The sequence below is a fragment of the Solanum pennellii genome, chromosome 4 (genome assembly GCF_001406875.1).
Source record: "Solanum pennellii chromosome 4, SPENNV200".
NCBI classification, from domain to species: domain Eukaryota; kingdom Viridiplantae; phylum Streptophyta; class Magnoliopsida; order Solanales; family Solanaceae; genus Solanum; species Solanum pennellii.
This window is the reverse complement of record NC_028640.1, coordinates 54,252,358-54,262,352: the sequence shown is the minus strand read 5'-3', so window position 1 is coordinate 54,262,352 and position 9,995 is coordinate 54,252,358. Positions and strand designations below refer to the sequence as shown.

The following is a 9,995-nucleotide window of genomic DNA, read 5'->3' as shown; positions in this document are numbered from 1 at the left end:
CTCGCTTCATTGACATACAATGATTATAACTAATGCAATAAGACACTTGTTACGCGTATAATAAGTTTTTCCACATTGACATACAATGTTATCAGGGGATGAACTCATAAGAGCCTCCGTGATCATTCTTCTGTCTCAGATCACAAATAGAAGTTGAAATGTCCGCATAAGTAACTCTAAATGTCAAATTTACATGCATCATTTAATCAGTTACCTTGAGCATGTTCACTGTCTGCTGTATAAATCAGCCCCTCCCTGCATTACCATGGCGTTGGTTTCTGAAGTATCTAAGAAGTAGCTGAGCCTGCATATGTATGCGGTCAGAATACTTGTATTAGATAATTAGAAAGAAATGTGTGAGGTTGCTGCAAAATCATCCTACCTTTTCTCTGGCTCTTGGGGTGCCAGACTGTGTCAATGCCACTAACGGAGGTACAACTCCTTTATGGAGAACCATGTTACAGAACTTACTACTGTTAGTGCATAATTGCAACAAAGTGGCTGCTTCATTCTCCTTACCTCTTGCAGAACCGAGCTCAATAACCTTACCAAAATAGGAACCCCTCCTTCCTGACCAATTGATTTTCTTCCCTCGTGAATTGTTGCAAGGTTTGATAAAACAGCAACAGTCTTGTCAACCATACAGCAGCAGGGTCCATCAACTCTACCAGAAACTTAACAGCACCATCCTGCACAACGCGAGACTTGTTTTCATGAAGTATTGACAAGTTAAACAAAGTTGTTGCTGCATCATTCTTGCCCCTTGGAGTTCCATTTTCCAATAAATGCACAAGTGGTTTGAATGCTCCAGCCTTCCCTATCTTCATCTTGCATCCTCAATCGATGAAAGGCTATAAAGTGTAGCAGCAGAGTTTTCTTTAGCCTCACCACTTCCCATGTGAAGGACATGAATCAGCGGTTCAATTGCATTAGCATTTGCAATTGAACACGTGTTGTTGTCGTTAATTGATAAGTAGAGAAGTGTGGTTACAGCATTTTCCTGTACTTTCATGTCTTCTGAATGAAGTAACTTGACCAACAAGTTGATGGAACCACAGTTTGCTATTATAACACGATTATCCGTATTGTGCTTGGCAAGTAACCGGAGTTCAGCTGTCACATTTCTTTGCACGTCAATGGAATTGCTATTCAAATCCTGAATCAGCTTCCTAACATGCTCCTCAAGTTCCAACGGATCAACCTTCCTTTCAACCATAGCAGAAGAAACTATCGTAGGAAACCTCTGAGAAGGTCTATGCAAGATGGATTGATTTACCGGCTCCTTTGGTAGAACAGATAATAGAGCAGAAGGTTGGGATTCTGATACATCCTCTGCTGAACTTGAGATTACTCCATTTCCATCGCCAGGAATTGTTGGTGACAAGTTTGAATTAGATAGTGTGCTGGATGCCGAGGTGGTTCGATTAGGACCTACAAGCAAGTATTTATTGGCTGCTAATATACTATGGCCATGTGAGTTTGTCTCTCCAGAGTTGTCCATCTGTTCTTCAGAACACTTACTCAATATCCTTTCAGCATCCAGACCAAGCATATTATTAGCAACACAAGGTAATGAATCATCCAACGAGGAATGGGGACGGGATGGAGATGATCCTTCTCTTTGGTTTATACTTGATGAAATCAAACTCATCCTTGGAGAGGTTAAAGAGAGCAGAATCGGGCAACGAAGAGACTTTTGTTTGAAGGTTATATCAGTATGTCTTATGTAATTCTACTATGATGACAAGCAAGTTTGAACAAAAGAATTAAAATCCATGTCAATATTGTTCCTAACACTACCTTAAAACTATATAAGCAAATTATGTGAACTTCCTTGATTTAGATTTTCTTTTATTTTTCTGATAATCTTCTTAGAAAAGTACTAGTTCTTCGGTGGTTTGGTAATTTCCAAGTCCTTGTACAAGTCCTTTTTTAATTTTCATTCGCTTTTTATGTCCACACATTAGACTCCTGATTAATCTAGTTTTTGGTCACGTGAGATGTTTTAAATAAGGGCAAATTCACCAAGTTTTTGATGGAGTGTACCTCCAAATATCCTTTTTCTTGCACCTAAAAGTATTAATGTTGTGGAAATTTCAATGAAAGTTACTTAACACTCAAATTCCATTGACTTCGAATTTTCACATTGGGGTAAGTTAATTATGAATTTTATTATCAAAAGAAGAAGCTAAGGGAAGTGGAAAAGTCAAGCAAGGTCTGCTATTGTCTTCATATCACATCATCAACAAAAATTCCAAGCTCACAAAATGTCAAATTTACTGCTTTCTAGGCCAAACACATGACAAACCATCAAAACACAAAATAATACTTTCTTCATCCCAAAAAGAAAATATTAGGGTTCACAATTTAGATTTTTCTGAAAATTTGCAGCAAGTGTGTTAACAGTGTAAAACCAATTTATTTTTCTTTTGGAACTAATGATTAGAGGAAAGTTCATTTGGCTATTTGTTTCAACAATCAAAATAAAAGAAGAGGTCAACTCTTGGTCTTGTCTGCCGTGATATATATGCTGATGATGTACATAATAGAGTTTGAATACAAAAGGAAAAGAGCTATCCTAATTAATAGAGGATTTTGACTTTACATAAGAGACTTTCTCCTGCGGAAATAGCCCAATTGCATCTATTAATATCTATGGAGGAATCCTATATTCAAGCAAATAAGGAATTATTGTCATCTAACACCCCTCGGCAAGCGCACGTTGGGTTTGGGGACAGTGAGCTTGGATCGTAAATGAGCAAAACAAGAGGATCTTAGAGCTTTAGTGAACACATCAGCTATTTGATTAGTGGAAGGAATGTACTTAACACAAAGTTGGCCACAAGCAACCTTTTAGCGAACAAAGTGATAATCAATTTCAATATGCTTCGACCTTTGATGAAAGATAAGATTGGTAGTGAGATAAATGGCACTGATGTTATCATAGAATATCACAGGAGGACAAGGACAAGGCAACCGGAGTTCCTTAATCAAACTAGCTATCCAAGATACTTCTGATGCGGCAAATGTAATTGCATGATATTCAACTTCAGTGCTGGACCGAGCTCGGAGTTCCTAGGTTCTGTGTCCGCGTCTCGGGGGTAGCTCGAGGCGTGACACCTATCATTGAGTTTGCTTAAAACAACAGTTACCATTTGACCATCCAAATGCCTCCATATGAAGCTCTTTATGGAGACGATGCAGATCTCCTATTGGGTGGTTCAAAGTTGGGGAAGCAGGGATGATAGGACCAGATCGAGTTCACCAACATATGGAGAAGGTGAAAGTGACTTAAGGGAGATTGAGAACGGCATAGTGTCGCAAAAAGTCCTATACATATGCTAGGAGAAAACCGTTAGAGTTTGAGGTGGATGATTGGGTGTATTTAAAAGTTTCACCCATAAAGGGGGTTATAAGGTTTGGTAAGAAGGGGAAACTTAGTCCCCGGTATATTGGTCCTTACAGAATATCCAAGAGAGTTGGCAATGTGGCATATGAGTTGGGGTTACCCCAAGAGTTAGTAGCGGTTCATCCGGTATTCCATATTCTATGTTGAAGAAGTGCTTAGGTGATTCTGTATCGATTTTACCAAATGTTGGGATTAAGGATAACTTATCCTATGAAGAGATTCCGTCCAGATTTTAGATTGTAAAGTTCGTAAGTTGAGAATTAAGGAATTTGCATCAGTAAAGGTCCTCTGGAGGAACCAATTCGTTGAAAAAGCGACTTGGGAAGCTGAGGAAGATATAAAGAAGAGGTATCCACGTCTCTTTAAATTCGGAGAGAATGCATATCAAGGTACTAAGTTCTCTTCTTAGGACTTTATAAGACTATGTGTAAGCATTTTTTTACTTGTTTTTGCTTGTTGAGTGCTGGAATGATGTTACTACCCTTAGCTTAGTGAAAGAGTTCTCATTCTAGGATAATTGTTCCCAGGGGGAGATATTGTGACATCTAGTAAGAATAGTTATTTTTGGAAACAATAGGAAAAATCTAGAAAATTTCCTAAGTGTAAAAAAGAGTTTTTGGTCATTTTCAAATGGTCATAACTTTTAGGTCATGATGAGTTACGGACAGTTTTTTATATGGTTGGAAGGCCCTTAGAGATATCTTTCCAACGCCGCCGAGTTTGCGCATTTTTGATTTCATATGAGGGATATATGCCTTTTGGAAGTTGGGTTGTTGGACTGAAGAAGTCCAATCCGAATTTTTGTAAGTGCAAAGTGGTATTTTCACCCTACTATTTTCTAATTTGTTTTAAGGGTTTATTTGGGGTAAAACTAAGCCTTAATTCAGTTTTAGAAAAGTTGAGTACGCTTAAGGCTTGGGAGAAAAGAGAAGAGAAGAGGAAGAACAAGAATCCTTCAAGAAAGCTAAGGTTTAGCGAGTGAAATTCGTCGGGGGTGATCCCTATCGAGGTATGTGAGATCTTTTGGTGTTGGGTTCTTCCACCCACACAACAACATGTTTAATTCATCGCAATCAGAGTAGATTGAATAATGAACATTTAAATTATTGATGAAAATCGTTGAATTCTTGTTGGTTGAGTTGTAGAATATCTTTGGTTGTTTTATTCATCTTTCCAGGTTTTTTTACTAGTCTAAACTATTGGGTATTGAGAACTTTAGTTCTCCTAAGTGTTTGAGGTGAGGTTCATGGAAGTTTAGAAGGTTTAGAGTTGAAAATCGGAGAAGAAAAGTCAGAAATCTCGTCTGACAAGCCCTGGGGTGCCGCACCAGCCCGAGCCTCTCTGGACGGTGTCTGTCCGTCAGGCTCTAGCGCCCCGCGCCTCTCAAAGCACCAAGGCCACCCAAAAACCCCATTATTCCCCTATCTTTACGTACTAGTTTCTAAGTGATGTAACTATGTTTTCTAGTCGATTCCAATACTGTAAGGTACATCTAAGCATCATTAAATCATCCATAAACATGAATCATGAACCTTGAATCCATAGATCAATTCAAGAAAAATTAGGATCAAAGTCAAGAATGCTAAGAAGTCAAGTCTAAAGCTATAAATGAAGTTAAAGTAAAGTTTCTTAAATTTTTCAAAAGTCTTATCTAATAGTTTTAACTTCGTTTAAGGATCAAGTGTCGAGTTAAAGATATAACCAAAATTGAAGTCTTTCCTTCAAAAGATATAAGAGAACTAAGTATTCCCTAAAGAGTTGATTAAGATCAAAAGTTTCAAGTCGAGTAAAGAGTAAAGAGTTGAGTTCATTTCTCAAAAGATATAAGGGAACTAAGTATTCCCTAAGAGTTTATAAATATTTTCACATTTAAGTTAAGAGGAAAGTAAGATTTCTCACAAGAGTTTTGAACAAGAAAAGGGAACATTGATTCCAAGAGAGTTCTTTAAAGCTAAAGTGTTGAGCCAATTATCATAACCCAAAAAAGTGAGGTTAATTTAAAAGCATGAGCTAAAATATATTTTGGGATTAGTATTGAGCATCGATGTGGGGATGAGAGTTCATATCAACTTCAGTCTCCATATAACCATGTAGTCATCATGGGTATAAATGGGTCATACTTTTTAGATTATCACGTAAGTTAAGCTAGTGGATCCACTAAATTAAGTGAGGTCCTATACCGATGGCAAGGTATAGGATGGTCCTTAGCAGCATGAGGTAAAACGTTGTATCATCACTTAGGTTCACAGTGATGGTTATCAGTTAGAGAATTTCTCATAGAAACTATATTAGTTTCATATACAAGTAAAGTTGAGTTTGCTATTTAATTTTTTTTTTTGATGAACTAAGTTTCTTTAGTATTCACAAGCCTTTTATATATCGCATGTGCTTTAAATTGTTTTATATACATACATTAAGTAGAGTATCTATTGAGTTGAGCAGAGCCAAGGTAAGTTCATCTTATTCTCATCAAGCTTAAATCGTTGTTTAGCATTCAAACTCGCATAATCGTACATTCAATGTATTGATGTCAGTTGACCTGCATCGTCTTATGATGCAGACGCAAGTAACCGGGATCAGCATCCAGCGCATTGTTGATCCATTTTGAGTACTCATAGTCAGTGGTAGACCTCTTTGCACTCTGAAGGATCCGTTTTATGTTTTTTAGTCTTTAAATTTCAGAATATTGTGGGATTTGTCCCAACATTCATCATAGTATGTTTAGAGGCTTCAGAGACAGTCAGATAGTCAGTTTGAGTCTCTTCTTCGGATTGTAGATGCTTTGTTATGAGAATTTAAGTGTCATTTTGGCCAGCTATTATGTTTTAACTGTTTCTTTTAAGAATATTCTTATTTCATAATTGAGTTAAGTTAAGTCTTCCGCTGGGTCAAGTAAGTCAGACCAAGGGTTCGCTCAAGACCAGCAATGGTCATTGGGTGCCGGTCGCGTCTAGACTGTAGGCTCCAGGCGTGACAATTGATACACAATATACCAAAATAGTGTATAAATCTACATAAATTTTTCTCAGTCACTGAAATAATTTTTCTAAATACACCTACTTAAGAATTGTTCATTATAAATAGGAAGTTTATTACCATTAACAATTGTAAATATTATTTACAATAATGAATACTTCTACAATTTATGAATTTTTTTCTTTAATTTACCTTATTTTAATAATTATATATGTAACACCCAAAAATTTTTAAGTTTAGACTCGTATCATTCTTAGTCTGTAAATAAGATTTTATCTAGTAATTCTAAATTTTTTAGGTGCTAAGGTCATTATATGTAACACGTCGAGTTTCCAAAAGAACTAAAGCGAAATTTGTTCAAGTCACCCTTTAGTTTATCTTTTGGGTCAACCTCAAATGAACATAAAGTTTAGCACATAAAGATTTGGATTACCCATGAGGTATCAAATCGAAGATCTGTGAGTCATCTTTCCATTGATGTCAAGTTTGCTAAAATCTGAATTCAAATGAAGGAGTTATGTTCATTTGACTGCAGTCTCTCTAGATTAGGCTTTTTCATCCGTTATAAGGAGAGGAGTTTTGGTTTTTTCCTTATCCCACTAGCCTAACACACTTTGTTCACCCAAATAGGGTCTGAGCTGATGGAAATCGATTTTATTCATTCCAAAAAGTGCTAGGGGTTTTGAGAGCATGTTCAAGAGGAGAAAGGAGAAGGGTTTCAAGCGTTCTTTCAAGAACTTAAAGAATTTCGCCATAAACTTGGTTCTTTCAGGTATGTAAGGCTATTATATTATTGGACTAGTTCGTCTTCACGACCTATATTTTCACTTAAATCAGTAAAAAAGTAATCTAGGATTATATCCTTAGATTTGAGTATTATTGAGAGGATTTGATCTTGAATTCCTGATTTTTGAATTCATATTCCTAATTACTGAATGGTTGTATATTATGTATTGAGATTCTTGAGTTGATTATTTCATTTCAATATTTCAGCATGAACCTTATGAATTGAATATTCTTAAGATGAGTAATATCGATGAGTTCTGAATTCTTGAGTTCTGAGTATAGTTTTCTACATTGTTATTAAGATCCTTGAGTTGATTCATTCATGTCTCTATTTTAGCACAAACCCTATTTTGAGTTATAGTTTTTAGAACCTTTTAAAGCAAAGATGATTTTTGAGAAAGAGTTTTAAAACATGATTAGTATGATATGTGAGTAAGTTATCAATGTTTTAGAAGTATTGTATCTAGATTTGCCATCAATGTTTATGTAGTATGATTTTTCGAGTCATCAATGCTTGGATCACAATATGATTTTATATAATTTTGAGAAAAGATTTTCAAATATGAATTGAGTAAGAGTTAAAGAGATTTGCCCATGTTCAAGAAGTATTGTATCTAGACACAATCTTTTAAATAAGGGCAAATTCACCAAGTTTTTGATGGAGTGTACCTCCAAATATCCTTTTTCTTGCACCTAAAGGTATTAATGTTGTGGAAATTTCAATGAAAGTTACTTAACACTCAAATTCCATTGACTTCGAATTTTCACATTGGGGTAAGTTAATTATGAATTTTATTATCAAAAGAAGAAGCTAAGGGAAGTGGAAAAGTCAAGCAAGGTCTGCTATTGTCTTCATATCACATCATCAACAAAAATTCCAAGCTCACAAAATGTCAAATTTACTGCTTTCTAGGCCAAACACATGACAAACCATCAAAACACAAAATAATACTTTCTTCATCCCAAAAAGAAAATATTAGGGTTCAAAATTTGGATTTTTCTGAAAATTTGCAGCAAGTGTGTTAACAGTGTAAAACCAATTTATTTTTCTTTTGGAACTAATGATTAGAGGAAATTTCATTTGGCTATTTGTTTCAACAATCAAAATAAAAGAAGAGGTCAACTCTTGGTCTTGTCTGCCGTGATATATATGCTGATGATGTACATAATAGAGTTTGAATACAAAAGGAAAAGAGCTATCCTAATTAATAAAGGACTTTGACTTTACATAAGAGACTTATTAATATCTATAGAGGAATCTTATATTCAATCAAATAAGGAATTATTGTCATCTAACACCCCTCGGCAAGCGCACGTTGGGTTTGGAGACAGTGAGCTTGGATCGTAAATGAGCAAAACAAGAGGAGCTTAGAGCTTTAGTGAACACATCAACTATTTGATTAGTGGAAGGAATGTACTTAACACAAAGTTGGCCACAAGCAACCTTTTAGCGAACAAAGTGATAATCAATTTCAATATGCTTCGACCATTGATGAAAGACAAGATTGGCAGTGAGATAAATGGCACTGATGTTATCATTGAATATCACAGGAGGACAAGGACAAGGCAACCGAAGTTCCTTAATCAAACTAGCTATCCAAGATACTTGATGCGGGAAATGTAATTGCATGATATTCAACTTCAGTGCTGGACCGAGCTACTACATTTTGCTTCCTTGAGGACCAACTGCTTAGATTAGGACCATAATTTACAGCAAAGCCATGATGAGAATGACAATCATCAGGATCAGCATCCCACCCTGCATCACAGTAGGCATTTATAGTAGATGAAGTGGATGGCGTGATGGAGAAACCATGGGTAAGGAAGCCTTTGAGATAGCGAAGGATCCGTTTCACGGCTTTCCAATGATTCAATGTATGATTCTGCATGTATTGACAAACACGAGTAACTGAGAAGGAGATATCTGGTCGTGCAATGTGCATATTGAAGAGAGCCAACAATGTTCCTAAAGAATGATGGATCATCAAAGGTTTCACTAGTTTGGACAACTGGAATGTGGTGTCCGCTGAAGAAGGAGAAGGCTTGCAATAAGTCATTTTGGTTCGAGTTAGTAAATCTCAAATGTAGCTAGTTTGAGAGAGATGCATCCCTGATCCGACACGAGTAAATTCAATACCCAAGAAAAATGAGAGATTACTAAGGTCTTTTAAAGAGAAATGGAGATCAAGGGATTGGGTTAATGAGGATATATAAGAGGGATCACTACCCGTTATGATGATGTCGTCCATATAAACTAAGAGGTAGGTAGTGGAGGAAGGACTATGACGGACAAACAAGGATGAGACAGAGTAACAACAAGTATAACAATGCAATAGGATAAATGTTTAGGCTTAAGAAAGCAGGTCACTTTTTCACAGAGACCTCATGAGGTCGCCAAACGGAGACCTCACGAGGTCACCAACAAATAATCTGATTTTTTACAAAAAGGAGACCTCACGAGGTCACTATTGTATTATTTAATTTAATTTTATATTTTTTATATAGAGACCTCATGAGGTCACAATTTTATAATATTATTTAATTTTATATTTTAATTAAGAGACCTCATTAGGTCGCTAAGATATTATTTAATTTAATTTTATATTATTTTAAAGTAGAGACCTCATGAGGTCTCTTTTCTGCATTTATATTTGGAGACCTCACGAGGTCTCCATTATGATATTTACGGAAAATATAATGCAGAAAAGAGACCTCATGAGGTCTCTTTTCTGCATTTATAAAATGTTAATTAGAGACCTGATGAGGTCTCCATTTTGAAATAGCTGAAAAAATTAATACAAAAGGGAGACCTCATGAGGTCTCT

The 9,995-nt window shown here is 35.9% G+C and overlaps 1 pseudogene; it reads right to left on the bottom strand.

The window, feature by feature from the left end:
* Window positions 1-244: 244 nt before the first annotated feature.
* Window positions 245-9,228, bottom strand: LOC107016784 (annotated as a pseudogene).
* Between the last annotated feature and the right edge of the window lie 767 nt (window positions 9,229-9,995).